We start from the raw sequence: 12991 nt of genomic DNA on the forward strand, positions 1-12991 counted from the left end.
TATAAATTACCTTGGGCAGCATGGCCATGTTCACAATATTGATTCTTCCTATCCATGAGCATGGTATGTTCTTCCATTTGTTTGTGTCTTCTTTTATTTCACTGAGCAGTGGTTTGTAGTTCTCCTTGAAGAGGTCCTTTACATCCCTTGTAAGTTGGATTCCTAGGTATTTTATTCTCTTTGAAGCTATTGTGAATGGGAGTTCATTCATGATTTGACTCTCTGTTTGTCTGTTACTGGTGTATAAGAATGCTTGTGATTTTTGCACATTGATTTTGTATCCTGAGACTTTGCTGAAGTTGCTTATCAGCTTAAGGAGATTTTGGGCTGAGACAATGGGGTTTTCTAAATATACAATCATGCCATCTGCAAACAGGAACAATTTGACTTCTTCTTTTCCTATCTGAATACCTTTTATTTCTTTCTCTTGCCTGATTGCCCCAGCCAGAACTTCCAACACTATGTTGAATAGGAGTGGTGAGAGAGGGCATCCCTGTCTTGTGCCAGTTTTCAAAGGGAATGCTTCCAGTTTTTGCCCATTCAGTATGATACTGGCTGTGAGTTTGTCATAAATAGCCCTTATTATTTTGAGATACATTCCATCAATACTGAATTTATTGAGAGTTTTTAGCATGAAGGACTGTTGAATTTTGTCAAAGGCCTTTTCTGCATCTATTGAGATAATCATGTGGTTTTTGTGTTTGTTTCTGTTTATATGCTGGATTACGTTTATTGATTTGCGTATGTTGAACCTGCCTTGCATCCCAGGGATGAAGCCCACTTGATCATGGTGGATAAGCTTTTTGATGTGCTGCTGGATTCGGTTTGTCAGCATTTTATTGAGGATTTTTGCATTGATGTTCAGCAGGGATATTGGTCTAAAATTCTCTTTTTTTGTTGTGTCTCTGTCAGGCTTTGGTATCAGGATGACGTTGGCCTCATAAAATGAGTTAGGGAGGATTCCCTCTTTTTCTATTGATTGAAATACTTTCAGAAGGAATGGTGCCAACTCCTCCTTGTACCTCTGGTAGAATTCAGTTGTGAATCCGTCTGGTCCTGGACTTTTTTTCGTTGGTAGGCTATTAATTAATGCCTCAATTTCAGAGCCTGCTATTGGTCTATTCAGAGATTTTACTTCTTCCTGGTTTAGTCTTGGGAGAGTGTAAGTGTCCAAGAATTTATCCATTTCTTCCAAGTTTTCTAATTCATTCACGTAGAAGTGTTTATAGTATTCTCTGATGGTAGTTTGTATTTCTGTGGGGTCGGTAGTGATATCCCCTTTATCATTGTTTTTGGTGTCTATTTGATTCTTCTCTCTTTTCTTCTTTATTAGTCTTGCTAGTGGTCTATCAATTTTGTTGATCTTTTCAAAAAACCAGCTCCTGGGTTCATTGATTTTTTGGAGGGTTTTTTGTGTCTCTATCTCCTTCAGTTCTGCTCTGATCTTAGTTATTTCTTGCCTTCTGCTAGCTTTTGAATGTGTTTGTTCTTGCTTCTCTAGTTCTTTTAATTGTGATGTTGGGGTGTCAATTTTAGATCTTTCCAGCTTTCTCTTGTGGGCATTTAGTGCTATAAATTCCCCTCTACATACTGCTTTAAATGTGTCCAGAAAAATATTTTGAGCATCACTTTTATGCAGTAGAAAATAATTTAAAATATGTTAGTTCTTATAGTAAACTAACATAAAATGAAATAGTATGCACCATTTTCATGGAGTTTTTAAAGCTTTATTACAGTAAACTTCACATTACTAAAAGTATACAGTTCAATATTTTGATACAGTTATGTATCTGTGAAATTGTTAACATAATCAAGATACTGAGCATATCCATCACCCTCAAAGTTTTCTTGTGTCACTCCTGCCACAAATCCCCTCTCCAGGCATTCTGTCTGTTAATATAGATTAGTTTGCATTTTCTAGAATTTTACATACACAAATAACAGAGTATATACTCTTTTTTGCCTAATTTCTTTCACTCAGCAAAATTATTTTGAGATTCTTCGATGTTGATGTGTGTATTAATAATTCATTCCTTTTTACTGATGAGTAATATTACATGTGTGGATAGATCAACAATTATTTATCCAATCACCTTTTGACGGACCTTTGGTTAGCTTCCAGCCTTTGGGTATTTTATACAAAGTTTCTATGAATATTCATATACAAGTCTTTGTGTAGACATTCATTTTCATTTCTCTTGGGTAAAAACCTAGGAGTGGAGTGGCTGGATCATAAGACAGGTATATATTTAACTTTTTAGGATATTTAACTTTCTAGGAAACTAGGAGCTGTTACCCAAAATAGTTATATAATTTCAGTTTTTCACCAGCAGTATTTGAGAGTTACAGGTCCAAAAAAAAAAAAAAAAAGAAAAAAAAAAAAAAGAGAGTTACAGGTCCTCCACATCCTCACCAACATTTAGTATGAGCACATAGCATACATTTTTATATTTTTGTTGTTTGAATAAGTGTGTAGTTTTGATTTGCACATCTTCAGTGGCTAATTGTTCATTTTTTATGTGCTTATTATATCTTCTTTGGTGCTGGATCTGTTTAAATATTTTGTCTGTTATTTATTGTATTATTTATTTTGTTATTATTGAATTTTGAGTTTATTTTACATATTTTGGATACAAATTAAGTATTAGTTATGTGAAATAAAAATGTTTACTCAACTCAGTGGCTTGTCATTTCTTTTTCTTACATGAGAACATAAGTTCCTAACTTTAATAAACTCCAATTTATCAGTGTTATTTTACAGATTATGCTTTTGCTATTGTATCTAAGACACCATTTCCTAGTCTAAGGCCATAAAGATTTACACTATCTTTCCTTTTATGAGGTTTGTAGTTTTAGCATTTGTTGTTAGTCCTATGATCATTTTGAGTTAAATTTTGTCTATGATGCATGGTATTAATTGAGACTTATTTCTTTTGCTCATTCTTGTTTTTGAATGTGAATATTTAAGTGTTCCAGTATTTTTTTTGAAAAGACTATCCTTTCCCCACTGACCTGCCTTTGAATCTCTATAAAAAATCAATTGAACTTTTATAGCAGGTCTATTTCTATACTTAATTTTGTTCCATTAATAAATATGTCTGTCTTTATGCCAATAACAAACTATATTTATGGCTGTAGATTTTTAATAAATCTTGAAATAGGGCCATGTAATTCCTTCAACTTCATTATTTTTCAAATTGGCTTGAATATTCTACATCTTTCACATTTCTATATGAAGTTTAGAATTGTCTTGTCCATTTCTACAAAAAGACTTGCTGAGATTTTGATTGGGATTTTATTGAATTTCTACATTAATTTGAGAACTAACATTTTAACAATATTAAGTCTTCCAACCCATAAACAGAGGGTATCTCTACACTCATTTAGGCTTTTATTTTATCTCAGTAATGTGTTTGTATTTTTCAGTGTACAAGGATTACACATCTTTTGCTTAATTATTTTATATGTTTTATTTTTTGGTTACAAGGATATATGGCATATTGGTGAAGTCTGGGTGAAGAATGGGATATTATACCATTAAGTAATTTCTCATCCCTCACTCCCCCACAGATTCCCACCTTTCTGAGTTTCCAATGTCTGTTATTTCACACTCTATGTCCATGTGTACACACAGTTTAGCTACCACTTATAAGTGAGAACATGCAGTCTTTGACTTCTGAGTTATTTGTTTCTGAGTTATTTTACTTAAGATAATGGCCTCCAGTTCCATCCATGTTGTTGTGAAAGATACAATTTCATTTTTTAATAGTGCAATAGTATTTCATTCTATGTATGTATATGTATACTATGTTTTCTTTGTTCATTAATCCATTGATGGGTACAGGTTGAATCCGTATCTTTGCTATTGTGAATAGTGCCATGATAAACATACAAGTGTAGTTATCTTTTTAAAATAATGATTCATTTTCTTTTGGATAGATACCTAGTAATGGGATTGCAAGATTGAATGATAGTTTTTCTTTTAGTTCTTTAAGAAATCTCCATACTGCTTTCCATAGAGGATTCCCTAATTAACATTCCCACCAACAGTGTATAAGTGTTCCCTTTTCTCCACATCCTCACCGACATCTGTTATTTTGTTTTACTTTTTAATAACAGCCATTCTGATTAGTTTTAATTTGTATTTCTCTGATGATAAGTGTAGTTGTTCATTATTTCACATGCTTTCTGGCCATTTGTATGCCTTATTTTGAAAAATCTATACATGTCCTTTGCCAGCTTTTTAATGGGGTTATTTATTTTGTTGTTGTTATTGTTGAGTTGTTTAAGGTCCTTGTAAATTCTGGATATCAGTTCCTTGCCAGATGTGTAGTTGGCAAATATTTTCTCCCATTTCTTAGGTTGTTTGTGCATTCTGTTGATTATTTCTATTACTGTGCTGAAGCTTTCTAGTTTAATTAAATACCATATGTCTATTTTTGATTTTGTTGTTTGTGCTTTTGAGGTCTTAGTTATGAATTCTTCATCTAGACCAGTGTCCATCCAGAAGAGTTTTCTCTATGTTTTCTTCCAGTATTTTAATAGTTTCAGGTCTTACATTTAAATCATCTTGAGTCAATTTTTGTATATGATGAGAGATAAGGGCCCAGTTTTATTCTTCTGCATATGGAAATCCAATTTTCTCAGCACCATTTATTGAAAAGGACGTCCTTTCCCAGTGTGCGTTTTTGATGACTTTGCCAAAGATCAGTTGGTTGTAGATATGTGGCTTTTTGAGTTCTCTATTCTGTTTCATTGATCTATGTGCCTATTTTTATACCAGTGCCATAGTTCATGTGCTTAAATGTTACCATAAACAATATGTTTTAAATTTTAATTTCCTATTCTTTATTTATAGTTCATAAAAATGCTGGTGATATTTTTTACATTGGTTTTTATCCTGCAAGCTTGCTAAATGTACTTATTAATTCTAGAACTAATATTTGTAGAACACAGGTTTTCTACATTGGTGATTCTCTCATAAGAGAATAAGGAAAATTTGACTTCTCCCTTTCCAATATGAATGTCTTTAGATTTTTTTCTCTTGCCTCATTTCACTGACTAGAACATTCAGTACAAGGTTGAATAGTAATGGTGTAAGCAGACACACTTGCTTTATTCCTAATCTTAAGGGAAAATAATTTAGCCTTTCACCAATAAGTATGATAGATGTTAGCTGTAAGTTTATCATAGATAACTTTTACATGTTGAGAAAATCTCCTTCTATTTTTAGTTTTGTTGAGAACTTTTTATTATAAAATAGATGTATAGATGTTGGTTTTGACAAATACTTTCTCTGCATAAATTGAGATGATTGTGTTTTATTAATTCATTAATATAATGAATTACATTTAATTGATTTTGAATGTTAAACTAACCTGGTATTGCTAGACTGAACTCCATCAGACTATAACATATTGTTTTTATTAAATATTGTTTTATTTAAATTGCTAAAGTTTTGTTAAAATTTTTTGCATCCATACTCATGAAGATTACTGGTCCATAGTATTACTTTCTTGTAATATTTTATATGGTTTTGGTATTAGGTTAATGTTGGACTCATAAAATGATTTGGAAGATATTTTCCCTTCTCAAATTTTCTGTTAAGGTTCTTGAAGAATTAATATTATTTCTTTTCAAAATATTTGATAGAATTCATTAGTGTTTCCACATGGGGCCTGGTATTTGCTTTTTCTGAGGATATTTAATTATTAGTACATTTCTTTAACAGATAGGAAGATATTCAGGTTTTCTATTTTTATGAATGACTTTTTGTTTCTGTCTTTCAAAAGATTCACCCATTTCATCCAAGTTTTAAAATTCATTGTCATAATATTGTTATTATTTTAATATTCATAGAATCTATAGCTATGTCATCTCTATCATTGCTCATATTGATATTTTGTTGTTTTTTTCCATTTCTTGACTAGTCGTTTATTAATTTTATTAATCTCAATAAAACTAATTTTAGTTTCATTGATTTTCTAAATTTCTGTTTTCTTTTTCACTAATTCCTCTTTTGATCTTTATTATTTATTTTTTTTCCTTTTTCTCTGGGTTAGTTTGCTCTTCTTTTTTTGTTAAAAATAGAAACTGAAATAATTTACACTCCCACCAACACTGTAAAAGCATTTCTGTTTCTACCCATCCTCTCCAGCATCTATTGTTTCCTGACTATTTAACGATCACCATTCTAACTGGCATGAGATGGTATCTCATAGTAGTTTTGATTTGCATTTCTCTAATAACCAGTGATGATGAGCTTTTTGTTTGTTTGTTAGCAGCATAAATGTCTTCTTTTGAGAAGTGTCTGTTCATATCCTTCACCCAGTTTGTCAGATTGCAAAAATTTTCTCCCATTCTGTAGGTTGCCTGTTCACTCTGATGGTAGTTTCTTTTGCTGTGCAGAAGCTCTTTAGTTTAATTAGCCATCATTGTGGAAGACAGTGTGATGATTCTCAAGGATCTAGACCCAGAAATACCATTTGACCCAGCAATTCTATTACTGGGTATATACCCAAAGGATTATAAATCATTCTATTATAAAGACAAATGTGCACATGTTTATTGCAGCACTATTCACAATAGCAAAAACTTGGAACCAACCCAAATGCCCATCGATGATAGACTGGTTAAAGAAAGTGTGGCACATATACACCATGGAATACTATGAAGCTATAAAAAAAGGATGTTTTCACGTCCGTGGATGAAGCTGGAAACCATCATTCTCAGCAAACTAACACAGGAACAGAAAACCAAACACCGCATGTTCTCACTCATAAGTGGGAGATGACAATGAGAACACATGGACACAAAGAGGTGAACATCACACACTGGGGCCTGGTAGGGGGTGGGGATAGAGGAGGGATAGCATTAGGAGAAATACCTAATGTAGATGACAGGTTGATGGGTGCAGCAAACCACCATGACACGTGTATACCTATGTAACAAACCTGCACATTCTGCACATGTATCCCAGAAGTTAAAGTATAATATAAAAAAGTAGAAGCTGATGTCATTTACTTGAGAAACTTCTTTTCTAATATATGTGTTTAGTGCAATAAATTTTCTGCTGCATATTGTTTTGTCTTTTACAAAATATATATATTATACAAATATCACTTTTCCATTTGTTGGGAATCTAAAAAGGTGATTCTTAAACTGAATGTGTACAGTGCTAATGCAAGGAGAACACAAAACAAAGGCTAAATATTAGAAATAATTTTAAACTTCAATGTTATTAATGACAAATAATTTAAAATAAAAGGACACATAATGGCATAGCATGAAATATTTTAAGGTATTTTTATCAGGTAAAACACATGATTTCAAGAAATCATGTTCTTTGCAGCAACATGGATGCAGTTGGAGGTCATTATCTTAAGTGAATTAAGGCAGGAACAGAAAGGCAAATACCACACGTTCTCACTTATAAGTGGGAACTAAACATTGAACACACATGCATATAAACATGGGAACAATAGATACTGCAGACTAGTGGAGGGGGGAATGGCAGAGGGAAACATGGATTGAAAAACTGCTTAACCCATACTATGCTCACTGCCTGGGTGGTGGGATCTATATTTCAAATCTCAGCATCATGCAATATTTCCATATAACAAACTTGCACATGTACCCCCTATATCTAAAATAAAATTAAACTAATTTTTAAAGAAGAAATTTTATACTGATGGTAAGCCACCTTGCTCTAATTCATCCAAACTCTTTGGAGGGTCTCTTTTACTTTCCTTTACTGCCAGAAATGCATTATCAAAACTTCGTGATAAGCACAGAACTATATAACAGAGGTATACACAGAGGCCAGTGAGAACGCATGTGTGGAATAACCATGGAAGACTTCACAGAGCAATAAAATGGTATGTGTATTGAAGAATTAATAAGAGTTCATGGAGGACATATGGGGTGTGATCATAATATAAATGTGTACTTTGTTGGAAAAGCTTTCAGCGACAGAATTGGGAGATCACTGAAACCTGTGAGGAAGTAGAGGTTATAGGGCTGATATAGTTTAAGGCCAATGAGGCAGAATAATCCCTGCTCTAAGCATAGGAATATGGACTATATAACAGAACCCACAGGAGGAAATATGATGAGTATCTGCTTAATAAGTCATTGTTGAAATCCTTTACTTAAACTTTGTGCTTCAGGACTTATATGTAACTTCTTATTTGTGAAGCAAAACATCCTGTCTGATTTTTTTGGATAGTGCTAAACTTGACTGAAATGATTCTGACTATAAACGATCAAGAGTAGAAAAATGATTTTTAAAAAGTTGCAAATACTATGTCAGTACTTTAACAGAAAATACTAATGTCTATTTAAATAGTTTGGTATATCGTACATATTTTTTAAAGATTATCTAAATTTTCTCCTCATAAAATCCAGGAAAAAAAAGCAGCACTGTTTTTTGTTTGTTTGTTTGTTTTTGTTTTTTTGTTTTGTTTTGTTTGAGATGGTGTATCGCTCTGTTGCCCAGGCTGGAGTGTAGTGGTGTGATCTCAGCTCACTGCAAGCTCCACCTTCTGGGTTCACGCCACTCTCCTGCCTCAGCCTCACAAGTAGCTGGGATTACAGGCGCCCTTCACCATGCCCAGCTAATGTGTTTTTTTTTTTTTTTTTTTTTTTTTTTTTTTTTTTTAGTAGACCCGGGGTTTCACTGTGTTAGCCAGGATGGTCTCGATTTCCTGATCTTGTGATCCGCCCGCGTGGCCTCTCAAAGTGCTGGGATTACAGGGGTGAGCCACCGTGCCTGGCCAAAAAAAACAGCACTTTTTGTAATGGTTTCTTTGAAATGGTGAAAGTAATTAGGCTAAGCTTTTTAATCAGTTGTAGAGGTAGGGCTAAGAAATAAACAAGAACACAGATCAGGAATAATGAGTAATCTATCAGATTGTCTCATGGATTTTTTTTTTAGTTTTACAAATAATCTTTATTGAAAATGGAAGAGTTCCAATCTCTTTACCCCAAGGATTTGTCAGCAAGTTTAGCAATTAGAACTTGATGTAATAGATGTTGTTTTAATGGATTATGGTCTATGTGTTTTCTAAATTTTGAGCAGCTATGTGAAATGAAAAAGGTTCAGTAGTGAAGCTTTTCTTCTTTGTCCTAGCAGCTGAATATTGGAATAATTTTGGGTTTACCACAGTGCTTCAGTCCCTGCTCTGCTAGCATTTGCTGTTGTTCTGTCAGAATAGCTTTGAGTTTCCTTCACAAAGCTCTGTTGGGACATGTATTCAAATCATTTTTGTGCATTACAAATTACTTCACAACATCAAGAAGTGACAACGCTGTGATTCCTATTCTAGAGTAGGCATGATCTAAATTTATTGTGGAAAGGGGTCCTATGTGAACGATATATTTTGATAGGCAAAGAGAACCAATGATTAATTTTCATTGTGCCCATAATGTCCCCACCCCCCCACCCCCGCCCCACAACCTGTTAAGTAACAGCTTGCTTCCTATCTTGCTAGACTTTGAGGCCTTTAGGTAAACAATCTTGTACTCTTTCACTGGAGAACAGTCAAAGAAAAAAAAGAAAATAGAAAGAAATGATTAAATGCACAATTTTCTGAGATAAATAGGAAAGTCAATACAACAGCAAGCATAGAAGACTTTCCAGGTTATAGATGAAATATTGTCCATTTAAATTTTTTACTCTGGGTTCTCTCTTGCTTTGTATATGGAGTGCTGATGGAGGGAGAGAATACCAGGTGATGATCAATGATTGTCTTTTGACTTCAAGCTGTATCTGAGGAACTCTTTTTAAGTAAATTATTTCTGGAGTTCAATTTCAAAGGTAACTGAACTCCTTTCTCTGTTTTTATGCTTTGATTTACTTTGTGTTCTGCTTTGTTATTTTGAAGGGAAAATGTCCTCTTGGTGTAGAGTTCCTTTTACTGTGCTATCTTATGAAGTTTGAAGAAGGATTTATTGCTTTTTCTAGAGCACAATAAAGTTCAACTATCATACTTCTACCTGCAAAATAAAAGAAAAAAAATTACTACACATACACAGTCTCTGAGAATCAGCCAGACCTTAACAAGAAATACATGCCCATCAGGGCAACCCATTAGTTTTTTTTTTGTTTGTTTGTTTGTTTGTTTGTTTTTTTTAAGAGATTCACTCATTCTCAACCTCTTTTGAAGGGGGAAAAGAAAATAATTCACTCGGTCAGTTTTGCACACAAAGGAGAAAACTTTCTGCCAACCCCATCACTTTAGCATGAGAGATGACTCTTGTTATCCATAGATAACAAATGTCAAATTTAGAATAAATTGAATAGAACACTAAGGTCCCTGAGATTGACATTTCAGGGGAATGCACAAGTCTAGGGATACAGAGAAGTGAACAACAACAACAACAAAAAGAGAAACAATTGGAGGATATACATGAAAGGTCATGTAGAAGAGCCTACTAAAAATAGGTGCACAATATAGAATGGTCATTATGGGGGCAAGTTAGAGGGGCATCATCCATCACTGTGGAAACATAAGAATTGGTTTAATGATCCATTAAAATGGATTTGTGATTTAGAAAGTGGTGTTACTCGCATTTGAATAAAAACATGCACAACAAGTGATAGAACAAGGACAGAAGGACCTGGCTTCTATGAATAGAGGTAATCTCCTTCCCCGTCATTTTTTTGCCAAATTTAATTCAGGTAAAGAGAACTGAATTCAGTCAGATAATGAGAGATAATTTTGATGAATTCTTGGAAATTTTTTTTTAATTCTTTCTTATTATTATACTTTAAGTTCTAGGGTACATGTGCATAACGTGCAGGTTTGTTACATATGTATACTTGTGCCATGTTGCTGTGCTGCACCCATCAACTCGTCAGCACCCCTCAACTCGTCATTTACATCAGGTATAACTCCCAATGCAATCCCTCCCCCCTCCCCCCTCCCCATGATAGGCCCCGGTGTGTGATGTTCCCCTTCCCTAGTCCAAGTGATCTCATTGTTCAGTTCCCACCTATGAGTGAGAACATGCGGTGTTTGGTTTTCTGTTCTTGTGATAGTTTGCTAAGAATGATGGTTTCCAGCTGCATCCATGTCCCTACAAAGGACACAAACTCATCCTTTTTTATGGCTGCATAGTATTCCATGGTGTATATACGCCACATTTTCTTAATCCAGTCTGTCACTGATGGACATTTGGGTGGATTCCAAGTGTTGGCTATTGTGAATAGTGCCGCAATAAACCTACGTGTGCATGTGTCTTTATAGCAGCATGATTTATAATCCTTTGGGTATATCCCCAGTAATGGGATGGGTGGGTCATATGGTACATCTAGTTCTAGATCCTTGAGGAATCGCCATACTGTTTTCCATAATGGTTGAACTAGTTTACAATCCCACCAACAGTGTAAAAGTGTTCCTATTTCTCCACAGCCTCTCCAGCACCTGTTGTTTCCTGACTTTTTAATGATTGCCATTCTAACTGGTGTGAGATGGTATCTCATTGTGGTTTTGATTTGCATTTCTCTGATGGCCAGTGATGATGAGCATTTTTTCATGTGTCTGTTGGCTGTATGAATGTCTTCTTATGAGAAATGTCTGTTCATATCCTTTGCCCACTTTTTGATGGGGTTGTTTGTTTTTTTCTTGTAAATTTGTTTGAGTTCTTTGTAGGTTCTGGATATTAGCCCTTTGTCAGATGAGTAGATTGCAAAAATTTTCTCCCATTCTGTAGGTTGCCTGTTCACTCTGATGGTAGTTTCTTTTGCTGTGCAGAAGCTCTTTAGTTTAATGAGATCCCATTTGTCAATTTTGGCTTTTGCTGCCGTTGCTTTTGGTGTTTTAGACATGAAGTCTTTGCCCATGCCTATGTCCTGAATGGTACTACCTAGGTTTTCCTCTAGGGTTTTTATGGTATTAGGTCTAACATTTAAGTCTCTAATCCATCTTGAATTAATTTTCATATAAGGAGTAAGGAAAGGATCCAGTTTCAGCTTTCTACTTATGGCTAGCCAATTTTCCCAGCACCATTTATTAAATAGGGAATCCTTTCCCCATTTCTTGTTTTTCTGAGGTTTGTCAAAGATCAGATGGCTGTAGATGTGTGGTATTATTTCTGAGGACTCTGTTCTGTAAACCATCAAAGATCAAAAGAGACAAAGAAGGCCATTACATAATGGTAAAAGGATCAATTCAACAGGAAGAGCTAACTATCCTAAATATATATGCACCCAATACAGGAGCACCCAGATTCATAAAGCAAGTCCTTAGAGACTTACAAAGAGACTTAGATTCCCATACAATAATAATAGGAGACTTCAACACTCCACTGTCAACATTAGACAGATCAACGAGACAGAAAGTTAACAAGGATATCCAGGAATTGAACTCAGCTCTGCAGCAAGCAGACCTAATAGACATCTATAGAACTCTCCACCCCAAGTCAACAGAATATACATTCTTCTCAGCACCACATCGCACTTATTCCAAAATTGACCACATAATTGGAAGTAAAGCACTCCTCAGCAAATGTACAAGAACAGAAATTGTAACAAACTGTCTCTCAGACCACAGTGCAATCAAACTAGAACTCAGGACTAAGAAACTCAATCAAAACTGCTCAACTACATGGAAACTGAACAACCTGCTCCTGAATGACTACTGGGTACATAATGAAATGAAGGCAGAAATAAAGATGTTCTTTGAAACCAATGAGAACAAAGATACAACATACCAGAATCTCTGGTACACATTTAAAGCAGTGTGTAGAGGGAAATTTATAGCACTAAATGCCCACAAGAGAAAGCAGGAAAGATCTAAAATTGACACTCTAACATCACAATTAAAAGAACTAGAGAAGCAAGAGCAAACGCATACAAAAGCTAGCAGAAGGCAAGAAATAACTAAGATCAGAGCAGAACTGAAGGAGATAGAGACACAAAAAACCCTCCAAAAAATCAATGAATCCAGGAGTTGGTTTTTTGAAAAGATCAACAAAATTGACAGACCGC

Source organism: Macaca nemestrina, chromosome X (assembly GCF_043159975.1).
Source record: "Macaca nemestrina isolate mMacNem1 chromosome X, mMacNem.hap1, whole genome shotgun sequence".
NCBI lineage: Eukaryota > Metazoa > Chordata > Mammalia > Primates > Cercopithecidae > Macaca > Macaca nemestrina.